This window comes from Dermochelys coriacea, chromosome 11 (genome assembly GCF_009764565.3).
Source record: "Dermochelys coriacea isolate rDerCor1 chromosome 11, rDerCor1.pri.v4, whole genome shotgun sequence".
NCBI lineage: Eukaryota > Metazoa > Chordata > Testudines > Dermochelyidae > Dermochelys > Dermochelys coriacea.
Window position 1 is genome coordinate 46316286 of NC_050078.2, and position 13119 is coordinate 46329404.

A 13119-nucleotide genomic window follows, 5' to 3' on the forward strand; every position below is an offset into this window, starting at 1 on the left:
GGGAGGACACACACTGGTGAATCATTTTTCTATTTCCTTTTCTCAGCCTCAACCAACGGCACAACAGAAATACAACAGTGTCCTCAGACCCACCAAAACAATTGTTGAAAGGGTATTTGGGCTTCTCAAAATAAACGCAGGTGTTCACATCAGGAAGCGCATACTCCCCAAAGAGTTAACAGAATATCCCTGTTACATATTATGCAGCACATTGTTTGCATGAGATGCCAAATGCCCTGGTTTGAGAGGTAGGCAGTGAGGAAGTCATCAACCTGGAAAATGGGGATGCAGAGGAGAGGGCTGAAGAGGCTTAGAAGAAAGAAGAGGAGCAGGAATTTGATGGCAAAGCCTGAACCCCATAAGTAGTAGAGATATAGTTGTGACATTCCCCAGGGTACAATCTGGACTGATGGACAGCTGTGTCCCCTCAGTTCTCCAGCCTGGGGTGCCTTTTAACCTGCTTTGCTGTGAGAACAACCATTCCTCACTTGCTCATACAGCCTCCAGCATGTAAATCACTCCCAGTTATACTGTATGAGTGCTATAGCCAGCCACTCACAAATTACACTGCAGGGCAACACCAGCAAACTCCAGTCTCAAAGTGTGCATCGTGTACTGCCTGTTACCCCCAAAACAGAATTTAGGTAAACCCAGGAGGGGGCAATAGGTAGGTATTCTGGGGGTACCAAGGTTTTCCTCAAAACAGCCCACCTGTTCACTTCAATCTGCTCTCCTCAGGTATGGGTATCCAGGGTGGCTAAGGAATTCCCTGGAGGACACAGATACACCCTTCCAATAAATGATTGACACGAGCAGTGTTCTTTCCAAAACAAGCACCCTTTATTGGTGCAAACACAAATCCCATGTAACAAGCTAACGAGCACCTCAGACCACATAGCATCACTTCAAACTGTAAGGCAAAGTGGCAGCGTCCTGCTTCAGATGGCCAGTCCTCCACGGGTTGATGACTGCTGCTGGTGACAGTTCTTAAATGTTCTTTAGATCAGGTCCCATCTCCCTCTGGTCTCAGGTTTTGGTCTTTTCTCCTTCTGCTGCAGGTAAATACAGGACAGGACTTCCTCTCGTGCTGTTCTTCAGAGCCTGCTTGGAGAGTGACTGACAAGTGCATTTCTGACACTCTCTTATATACGCTAGGCTTCATTGACAGTTATTTTGCTTACATTTGCTAGTATTTTCCTGTCTCTGCAGAGCCCATGCCACATCTCAACATTGTTGAACATGAGGTTGTGTACATAAGAGACAATTACCTCATTGCTTGACATTTTGCAACATATTTTTTCATGTACCCAGTCTCATGATCAACAACTGCCTCTCCCCTGCCAATTTCTTCTCACCAATTTTAGTGCTACGTGACCAGACAGCCATCAGCTAATGATGTACTTGCCAAATACAAGATGGAGGCAAGAAAACGAAGTGGAATCGCTCAAGATCTCCTGTATTATGCCTAGCATCCTTCTGAACGTCCATCATTTATTAATAGAAAATGATAGGCACAAATCTTATCCCAAATGGAGTTTCCCAAATACTTCACTAAAACACACTGGTTTAGATAAAACAAAACAAATTGATTAACTACAGAAAGACTTTCAGTGACTACAAGTAATAAGGCATATGAGTCAGAATTGGTTACAAAGAAATAAAAGGTAAAACCCATCTAACACCTAGATTAACAAGTAGCCTTACTAGGTGAACCTCTTTCAGTCAGGATCTCCCCCTTAGTCTAATGCTGCTTCCTTTGTTATTCAGGAGTTGTTGATGCCATGGGTAGATAGCAAGGGACACATGATTTGGGATGTCTGCCCTCTCCTCTTACAGCCCTTTCTCTTGTGCAAGAATCAACTACTAGCTGATGTTCAGGAGACAGAAAGGAATTTTAAGCTGATTCTTTATCAAAATGTAGATCTTTTGCCCACACCCTCTCTACTGAGGAACAGTGGCCACTTAATCGGGTGATGGTCCATTTGATCTCGTTGACACCTGGCTGAGGTATTGGTTAGCCTTTTGTCTCAGGAACTTCTTTTGACTGCCCTCCAGAATACATCTTGGTAATTGTAATGGCATGGCACCCACCTCTCACAAGTGCCCCTGTTTGAGTGTGGGTGCACCTGCAGTGTTCTCAATTTCCTCCACACTCACTGTACTCGTCAGGTGGGTCTTCAGTGACTCAGTCCTCCAGGTGAGCGACACTTTGTCCATGTGTGAAACAGAACAAAACAAACCCTTTCCAGGATAAACTATCCAACTGGACCTATCTCAATACCAGCCCTTCCCAGGCTCAGTCCTTTAACAGTCCAACAGGGTCCATCAGTTGGTCATGTCCCTACAGCCCTCCCTAAGCTCAATCCTTAGGTCGTTGGTCAAGACTATCTCGATACTGTAGTTGACCCACTTACATGAGAAAGTTCCTGCTCTGGAATGGAGCAGCACCCCCAAGGCTTCCTCTCTGGAAGCTATTTGCCTGCCCTTTAGTCCTCTGACCCTGGTATTACAGATGGGTCAGTCTCAGTTCAGCACTCTTCTGGGGGGAGGGGTGGAACATTTCCACATACAGTCCCTTCTCTGGGCCTGTGTAAACTTCCTTTTCTCAGGGCACAGCCACTCTCCTATTGGCTGTTGTGGGAGATGACCCAGGCCCACCCACTACTCTAGGCCCCAACCCAGGAACCCTTTAAGTAGCAGCCACACCCCTTTTAACTACTGTGTTTCCCTGGACCACTTCCCTGTGGCCCTTATCTTTGCTGAGTCCCAGCAGCTAGCCAGGAGCACGTTCCTTGATCTCCCAGTCCCTGCTAGCAACTACCTGCCTTGGCCCTTGCAGCTCCTGCAGCCAACTAGGAGCCCCTTCCTTGCTCCCCTGGCCCCTGTCACAAGCTGCTCTGTCCAGCCTTTCAGAACACCTCTTGCAGCCAGCCAGGAACACCTCTTGCTCCCCTGGTCCCTGCCAGCAGACTAAGCTCACTCTGGCCCAGCAACTCCTTTTATATGAGCCTGCTGGGCCCTGATTGGCTGCATCCCATGCAGCCATTCTAGGGAGCTTGAAGGACACTCTCCACTTCCCTTTTCTGGAACGGGGTGTGGCGGGGCCACAAGGCCTCCAGCAGGGGGCCTCCAGGTGTAGTCCATCCATCATAATGATATTATACAGTGGAATCTTATATCTTTATATACAATGTAGCCACACCTTTTACCAGGACGATAATGATTGGCAAATCATGAATTTTCAAATGATACCTTAAATAGTATGCTTTGTACAAAATTTAACTTAGTCTTATAAAAGGGTGAACCACAGGGCTACACAGACTGTCACAATGGTGATAGCCAACAACTTTTCAGAACAAAACATGGAGAATAATTACATTTTTATTTTATTTTTTGAAGTAGTCAACCACCCAGTCGTACTAAAAACTCAGAAAAATGTGGGAAAATAATGTAAGTTTAGGACCAAATTCTTCAAAATGAGTTGTCAGTACTCAGCACATCATAGGATTGGGCCCTTAAAGGAGGTTGGACTCTTGTGGATGGTTAAGAGACAGCTAGCCATTTTATTATGCATTGCATTCAGCGCCACTGCTTCTACTCTGAAGAAAATTGGTGCTTGTAGGTATTGCCTTCCTATTGACATCATACTGTAGTACTTGTAAAGGAAGTGTTACCTTGAATCAGTGTCCTCTGCTAACCCTTATGGCATAGGTAACTTGGGATAGTGGACATGGAGGCAACGCAGGACACTATAAAATGATCTTTGAGGCGAAGTGGAGTGAGAGGAACGCACACAAGCAGATCCCTGAGAGGAGTGCCCTAGCAAACTGCGGTAAGAAGCTTGTACTTGGAAAAGTGCTGTGCACTTGGTCTCACCCATACATAGGTACACAGACTGGTATGAACAATTAAGGAATGTCTGATCTTCACACACAAGCGGGTGGCTATAACTGAAAGAAATGGTGTACTGGAAATAGGTGCAAATGCTTTTGAATACACAATTTTTATTTTGAAAGACATTCATAAATGCAGGATATATAGGTCACCACGTCAGTCAAATGTGTTATGTACTTTAATAATAATTTTCAAATGTCTCAGGTAGTAATCACTTTATCATTGTTAATTATTTGCCAATTATGCTGATGAAAGGTTAGAAATGATCACAGAGGGAGTGTAAGGAGGGATGGGCTAAAATTAAATAATTTCATTTGGTGCTTGATGGTAATGACATACTATTTTTAAATTATCTGAAATAACAGACTATCAGTCAGATAGTGGGCTGGAAATGGGTGACAAGCTGACTGACATGCATTCTCTACTATGAAATTAGTACATGGGAAAAGCCATTGCAGAAATACAATTTTGAGTACAATTCCTCACTGTCAGTGTCCGGAAGCAGAGCAAACATAGGCTTTGATAGCAGCGGTACAAAGAACCTTGTCTTTTTAGGAATAAGATTTTTTCCACATATTACTATGCCAGATACAGATGAGTTAATTTTTGAATATTTTTAAATTCAACATATATGTAAAGGGACCCCATGCTACTACCAATTAAAAGCATGCTCAAATAATGATAACAACTTGGGTTCACTCATACTTTCTGCCCCTATGTTTTTTATTTTATTTTTATTTCAAATAAAGGCTGCTCAGCTACAGAGCCTGAGCACTGTGCCAGTTATTTAACATCACAAAAACAGTAATGTAGTCAGTTCAACCCCTCTACCAAGCAGCAGCTCAAAATCAATCAGTAATAGCCCCACACATCACCCTATACTTCAGACCCATCACTCTGTACAAGGCAAGGTGAAAAAAATGGGCCCTGTTGAATGCCTAAAAATATTTTAAAATGCAGGCTATTTCAAACCAGGAGCAAAAGGGCATTCCAGAGGCCCTGGATCCTCCTGGGGATAATGCCCTGCCACCCTCCCATCTCTATTATATCAAAGAGGCTCGGTCAGTCACAACTGTGACAGTGTATCATGGGGAGTGAAGCAGTCTCTCAGTAGGCTCTCAGACCATTTATAGCTTTTATTGTCTGTGTGTTGCATCATGTTGGAAACTAAAACGTAAGCTCTTAAGAGCAGAACCTTATATTTGATATGTCATAGAGGCACTTAAGCACACTATTGGATGCTGCAAACAAGCACTAAGAGTCAGCCCTGACATTTTTGTTTAATAGAAACAGCCAGGAGACTCACTCAAGCCGTACTAGGAAGAAAAGCCCTGCCATTACACTGTGAACTTGATGAAGATTCTGCATGTTGCCCTGGCAATAACAAGCTTTAAGTCCTTATGCTTTTTGTGTATTTACAGAGGCTTAATCACCCAAACATCACATCTAAAATATTTTAGTAGATATACTTAGAGACATTCATGGCTAAAATGTAGGAAAGTGGTAGTTTATATTTTGGCTTTTTTTCTTTGAAGAAGCAAAATACCTGGTAAATTAAGTCTGATTTGAATGAAATTTTACATGTATATTATAATTTATGTTCAGCAGGGAATCAATGTTGTTGGAATTTTAATCAGTGTTTATCATTATGCTTTCTCTCTTGTAATATGCAATGTTGTGTTTGTGAAAACTATAGAGGAGCACTTCTTTAGCTAGTTTATAAATGTAAATTCCTCTGTGGTTCCAGAGCGCCCTGGCTTCAGTGGGGATGCAGCATTTTGTGACAAGCATGACTCTGAATGAAATGCATGCCATGCACTTCCTTTTCTACCCTTTGTTTCTGTCAAGACCAAACCATGACATATCGCTGCTAGCCTCCTTTAAAGAAGTGTGGCATGCCTTTTCACCTCCCAAGACATACATTTCAGATGCTATGAAATTCTGCAATCACTTCTCAGATCTTCAGGTTCTGCTTTATTCTCTCATACATAGTAGTCATAAGCTGTTTGAAGAAAATGGTATCCCTTTCTCTCCTCCCTAATAACAGTCAAAAGATCCTGGTCTGTTCTACACTACACAGTTAGGTCAATGTAAGCTGCCTTGCATCGAAACAAGATTTGGAAGTGTCTTCACTTAAATTTGGCTCCCAGCCTCTCTATGCTGACTTAATAGCACCACCTCCCCAAGAGGCGTAGCTTCATGGTCGATATAATTAGGTCAATGCAGTGTCAGTATAGACACTGTGTTGCTTAGATGGACCATTACTGGCTTTCAGGAGCTGTGTCACAATGCCCCAGACTGACAATACAATCGATACAAGTGCTCTTGGTGAGGACCCGCACCACCGAAACAAGGAGCCAAGTGGGTACACAAGCAATTTAATAACTATGGTGGCTGTACGCTGACGAAAGTTAAGTTGACATAATTTTGACATGGCCTAAGTCCATATATACTTTGGAATTTATTCATGCTGAGGACTCATGTTTCTTATCTTTTGAGTTTTCACAGTGCTGGCTGAAGGTGAACAGATATAGTTTCCCTTTACTAAGTATGAAACGTGTTGCATGTCTTACAAATGTGTGTATATATGCACGTTCTTATGTAACATATTTCCTTCAGGATCATCCAAAACACATGAGGGCCAGGACCCCAGCCTTCCACGACGCCTGAGCTTGAAAAGTGGAGAAATATGCTCCTCTGGCAGAAATCTTGAGAGCTAAGAGTTACCAGGTTCAGACACGCGCTGATCATCAGAGCCTTGAGCGCATGGGACCCCAGTAATGAGCAAGTGTTGAGAGAATGCAGAATTGGTCAGCGCTACACTTGGCTAATACGGCAACTCCTGGTGTCAGATGCCATCAGGTGGTCGAGGGACATCTACGTAGAACACATCATCGGACATTGGCAATACCAGGAGGGATGAGCTGGAGAGCTGATGAGAAGCGCAGTCGGGAAAGTAATTTAAATACTTTCCTGATAAACTGTATTTTCTAAAGGGACAGCCTACACTAAATTCTCAAAAAGAAAAAGGAGTACTTGTGGCAACTTAGAGACTAACAAATTTATTTGAGCATAAGCTTTCGTGAGCTACAGTAGCTCACGAAAGCTTATGCTCAAATAAATGTGTTAGTCGCTAAGGTGCCACAAGTACTCCTTTTTCTTTTTGCGAATACAGACTAACATGGCTGCTACTCTGAAACCTGACACTAAATTCTCAATGACTGAGGGACAATCTTCACTCATTGATATATTTTGCTTTCCACAACCAACTCTCCATATAACTTTTTATGAGTGATATATCTGAATACTTGGATGCTAATATATAAACTGTGTTGTTAAATTTATTCACCTAAATTTGGGTTATTGTTGATTATGTACTATATGTATCTTATGACTTTTAAAACAAACTTTGTATTTGTGGATAATCTAAGCACTATACCCAGATGTACAGACTCTTTTCTTAACCTATGTATTATATAATTTTTTTTAACGTTAGCTTTAATAAAATTTCACCCAACACTGTTGTCAAACCCACAAATTGCTGGTCAGCAGTTTGAAAAAGGTGCTTTGCATTGTAAGGAGCCTTTTAATCTATTCCCCCCACCCCCACCCTGCCCCATTCAAACATTTTCCACTTCTCTTCTGACTCCTAAAGCTTGACAGCCTTCAAATCACAGAGCATCTCAAGTATTTGGAATGCCTACAGGACGTCAATTATTCTCCTTGCTCTTCCACAATGATTAATGTTTTGAAAACAAGCAGAGGCACATTGATTCTGCTAAAAGCCGGACTGTACATACCCAGCGTGTCTGCAGACAGCTGTAACTGCAGTCAGGGCAGGATCACCAGTGCTGCCCTGACCACAGTGTCCAATCAATAAATCCATGATGGAAGTATCACAGGTTATATAGTATATCAAGGAATTTGACAGCTGGCAAGTAGTGTTTTATTGACAGCGTGCCTCAATGTAATCCTGCTTTTAGATAATTTTTCACATGATTTTATTCTTTTAAAGGACATATTCTGTATCCATGTGATGGATAACAGAAAGAGGAATCATTAGGTGCAATCATTTAAACTAATCAAAATCTCTATTAAAATCTTACTTTCCTAATTGCCATAGTTGCTGAAATTAAACTGAGAAGGTGAGGTAATATCTTTTATTGGACCAACTTCTGTCGGTGAGGGAGAGACAAGCTTTCAAGGTGCACAGAGTTCTTCTTCAGGTCTAGGAAAGGTACTCCCAGCATCACAGGAGTGCAAGATGGAACAGATTGTTTAGAATACATAGTTAGCACATATTGTGATCCTACATTCACCAGTGGGTGAACACTTCACAAAGCGATCATTCTATATCTGACCTATCAGTCCTCATCCTCAAAGGAGACCAGCACAACACTTACAAAAGACGAGTTTGGGAGCTTACATTTGTTACTGTTAGACACTGAAAATCATAGATTGAACAGACACACTGGATTTATGGCTTATTACAACAATCTCGAACCCACTAACTCTCTTTTTGTCCCATGACTGCGGAGGTGTTAATGGACCATTCTACCTTGAATGATCCGTTAGAATATGTTCCACCTTGCAATTTGCTGTGACGCTGAGGGAACCTTTTTTCCAGACCCAAAGAAGAGCTCTGTGTGGCTCGAAAGCTTGTCTCTCTCACCAACAGAAGTTGGTCCAATAAAAGAAATTACCTCAGCCACCTTGTTGCTCTAAACAAATTGTGAACAGCAACAGTGAGATACTGGAACAGGTAGCAGAGTGGCAATCATTTATTTCTAAAAGGGTGTTTGGAAATTAATACTTTTCTCAGATGCCCACTGATTTATTTTTAGGCAAAGGGTGGAAATCAGAGATAGCCGAGAAAGTTTCTCCTGCAAACTAGAAAGATAATTCTGGGGGCCCTCGAATTGCATCCTAGCTTTGCAACACACACACCAATATACCATCACTGTGCGGTGATGGAATATGAGGATATTTTGATGTTGTGCTGATGATGTAACGTTATAAGAAAAAAAATAAAAGCGTACACAGAAATATAACATTTACTGAGCTGAAAGTTAAGGGTTGTCTTTGTTCCTTTTCACACTTCGATTTTCTCAGTTTTGTTCCTCGCTCCCTTTTATTATTCATCGTCTTCTGCCAAATCTTTCTCCATTTCCTCTCCCCACTTTTATTTCTACCTCTCTGCTGCCACATCTTTTCTTCTCTCTGACTGTTCCCTTCCCTTTGTGTCAATCCTCATTCTCTCTTCATCCCTGTTTTTAAGGATCTACTCTTTCCTTTTGACCCCCCCCCCACACAAAATGTCCCTCCATTCAACTTCACCATCTCTTTATTCTTCTCAGAACTCACATTTTCCCCTCACCTGTTTCCCATTTCTCCCAATTGTTTCCCTTTCTTCAAGGCCTTCAAACTATGTGCTTACTCTGATGGCTGCCTCTCTACTGCCCCCTACAGCCTTGGAAATGAGCTCCAGCCATCTTCAATTGCTTACTGGCTCTTAGGGATGGATTCCTGATGTGTGCAGGGGTATTCTGGGCGACCACCACCATCGCTCACCGATTGCTCACACAGATGGGCCATCTCAGAGCCTAGCTGCCTATACTGGGCTCTATGTGTTAACTGACTGCAACTGGGCTGCTTCTCTGCCAAGATGTATCACTACCCTTTGTGGTCAGATGGCATTACTGGCATTTCAGCAAAGAAGTTTAGTTGTAGAAAAACCACCAAGCAGCGAGTACCTGAAGAGAATGCTCAATTAGCATGAGACTCTCAATGCCAGCCCTGCTTCCTTTCTTTTAAACATTCAATAATTTCCAGGCCAGGGAATTTATTTTTCCCTCCTATACGTTTCTGTGATTTGCATTTGCCAAATGAATTATAAATCCCTATTTATCTTGGACTGCAGCTTCAAGATCTTTGTGTGCCTTCTCCCTCTAGGAATTTCCTAAACAAATCCCTGCATAGCTGCAGTATCAAATATTTCTCCACTATACCTATTCATTAAACAAAGAAAAATGATTTCTTTCATGTAAGAAAAAAAGCAGAGCCTGTGGTCAGAAAGAGCCACAATTCTTCTGAAGAATAATTCATTCTTTGCATTCAGTTCTCAGCAGAATGCACACACATGCATGAGGTATGCACTAGAAAGAAATAAAAGCATCAGATTATATAAGTTACCCTTCTGCCAGGTGGCTAGCTGCAGCAAAAAAAAAAAAAAAAAAAAAAAAAAAAAGGCCAGATTCAATATATCTAAGGATTGCTTTTAAAACTAACACCCGCATCAGCTTATGCTCCCACCCAAAATTTTTGGGATCACTAAATACCTTCCCTGGTGCCCTTAATAGGCAATACTTTTCTACTCCTAAGAACTAAGTCAGTGTATGAAACATTGAAACCTCTATTAGGGCAAAAGGGAACACTGCCTCAAGTTTGGGGAAACAGCACCAATATATCTGTATGAATGTTAAATAAAACACTTCCCCATGGTAACTTTGGCAGTAGTCCTTTAACTCAGTTCTGCACCAGCTGATGTGAATGTTCAATAGGCAAATGGCCCCAAACCACACTTCAGAATTCACTACATCAGAGCTTGTCAGTGGGTAGCCTAATCCCAGAGTCTGAGAGTACACTCGGTAAACCTTTTCCAATTCTGGGGAAGTGCTGCCTGATCTTGTCCTGAGGCTCCACCTCTACTTCAGGTCTAATGATTTCAGCTTCATTTAGAGGTTGGATTGGACAGGCCCCACCAGAGTTTGCACAGCTCTTTTGCTGTCCTCTGTAGCTTCAGCAAAGAGCCCTCTCTGCATTGCACCATTGACCAACCAACTCTGCATCATGTCCCATTGAAGAGCCCTCCCAAAAGAGGATCTTCAGTGGAAGGGAACAAGTCGTATCCTGGAGTAGAGTCCTTGCCACAAAATAGGAACTCTTTTCTTCTCTTTTCTCTCTCAGTTCAGTTCCACACTATCCACTCAATTCTGAGATTTGAGGACTTCAATAGCTCAGACATAGGTGAGAGGTTTATTGCAGGAGTGGGTGGGTGAGATTCGGTGGCCTGCATTGTGCAGGAGGTTGGACTAGATGATCACAATGGTCCCTTCTGACCTTAATATCTATGAGTCTGTGTACTGTCATGGCGTTTCCCAAAGTGTCACTGGACAGAACGATTATACAGATGAAGGTGTTCTATGACCATTCTTCCCCCCTCTTCACCACCAGATGGGAGCAGAGAGCTCCTTACCCTCTAAACCTTCAAAGTCACAGGGCTTATGTAATGCTTTTTTGAAATAATTAATGTTTCTCTATTTATAAAATTGAGTGAATAATATCTATCAGTGGCAAAATCCAAAACCACACAGGTATTAAGATGGTCACAGCCACATGTAGTTAGCTTATTAAGTCTTACTATTCCTGTGATGGGTTGGGTCACAGAAACCCCCTTGGGACTACCACCTGATGTGCTGGGACTACCTCTGAGCCCATTTTCCCTGGCAGCTTGGGACTTCAGTACCTTGCCTGGTTGTGCCAGACATGTTAGCCTGCTACAAACACAGACCCAGGCCTGAATCACATCCCCCAAAAGCTGCAGGCTTAACTGAAAACAGCTTAAGAAGTGCTCCTGTCTCCAACACCCAGATACCCAGTTCCCAGTGGGATCCAACCCCCAAATAAATTGGTTTTACTCTGTGTAGTGGGGTGGTCACCCCGCTCAGGCCCTGAAGGGGTTAAAGCAGCTCTGGAGAGGGCTGTGGCTGGGCACAGCTAGGCTGATTGGAGGAAGCAGCCACAGCTGAGGCCATGCCTCAATCAGGCCACAGCTGGCCCTTATAAGCAGGCTGTGGGCCAGAAGCTAGGGGAGACTCACTCTAGCCCTGGAGTGGGAAGGGCTAGCTACCTGAGAAGAAGATATCTGGAGCGGAGCGGAGCGGTGCTGGGGAAGGGAAAAGGAAGCTGGGGAGCTCCAGCCTGGTAAATTCCCAGGCTGCAGGCTTTGGTAAAGGCCCAGAAAGGTACTGAGGCTGCAGAGGGGCAGCTTGGGAATAGGCAGAGGCAGCTGACCCTAACCCCTTGCCAATGGTGTGTGGCCATTACACTGCAGTCTTCCCCAGTGAACAGGGCCTAGCTGATGACTGGCAGTAGCCACTGAGGCAAGGTGGGTTTAGAGGGTTGGGGGTTCCCCTGGGAGGGGACACCCAGATTGTGGGGGTACTTCTGGGGCAGAACCCCAGGGTAAAGGGCACCAGGGTCTGGGAGGGACATGGATGCCAGTGGCAGATGAGACACCAGCCTGCAGAGGGTGCTCTGAAGGCTGGAAAAAGTTAATTCCTGAGATGATCAGCAGGAGGCGCTGTGCCACTGAGTCTTTGCTTTGCTACACTCTATATAAAGCTTATAGGGTAAACTCAAATTGTTTGCCCTCTATAACACTGATAGAGACATGCATAGCTGTTTGCCCCCCCAGGAATTAACCTCTTGCTGTGAGTTAATAAGTGATTTTATTAAATATAAGAAGTAGGATTTAAGTGGTTCCAAGTAATAACAGAGAGAATAAAGTAAATTACCTAGCAAAATACGCAAGTCTAAGCCTAATACAGTAAAACTAAATGCAGGTAAATATCGCCCTCAGAGATGTTCCAATACGCTTCTTTTACAGACTAGAGTTCCTCCTAGTCTGGGTCCAGCAATCACTCTCACTCCTGTTGTTGCTGTCCTTTGTTCCAATTTCTTTCAGCCTCTCCACCTCAAAGAGATGCTTATCTTTTGTGCCAGTTGAAGATAAAATGGAGGGGTTTCCCAGGGCCTTATATAGTCTCTCTTGTGGGTGGAAACTCCTTGTGTTTTCCTATGCAGAATTACAGCTACAAGATGGAGTTTTGGAGTCACATGGGCAAGTCACATGTCCTTGCATGACTCAGTTCTTTACAGACCAATGCCATTGCTTACATGTTTGTTTGAACATTCCCAGGAAAGCTCAGATGTGGATTGGCATCTCGCAAAGTCCACTGTCAGCTTAAGTGTTTCTTGATTTGTCACTTACTGAGAATAGCCTTTTCTCAAAAAGCTGACCAATGTTTCCCTGAGACTACTTAAAATCAAACAAGTACATAGCCAATATTCATAACTTTGAATACAAAAATGATACACACCTACAGACAGTATAATTATAACCGGCAAACTACAACCTTTCAATAGACACCCCACTTAGCCTCC

At 43.1% G+C, this 13119-nt stretch overlaps 1 long non-coding RNA gene across 1 annotated transcript; it reads left to right on the top strand.

The window, feature by feature from the left end:
• The first annotated feature begins 1481 nt into the window (after nucleotides 1-1481).
• Nucleotides 1482-12669, top strand: LOC122458022. Its single transcript, XR_006277839.1, has 3 exons — nucleotides 1482-1664; nucleotides 6127-6136; nucleotides 12659-12669. It is a non-coding gene; the product is annotated as an uncharacterized LOC122458022 (long non-coding RNA).
• The last annotated feature ends 450 nt before the right edge of the window (nucleotides 12670-13119 follow it).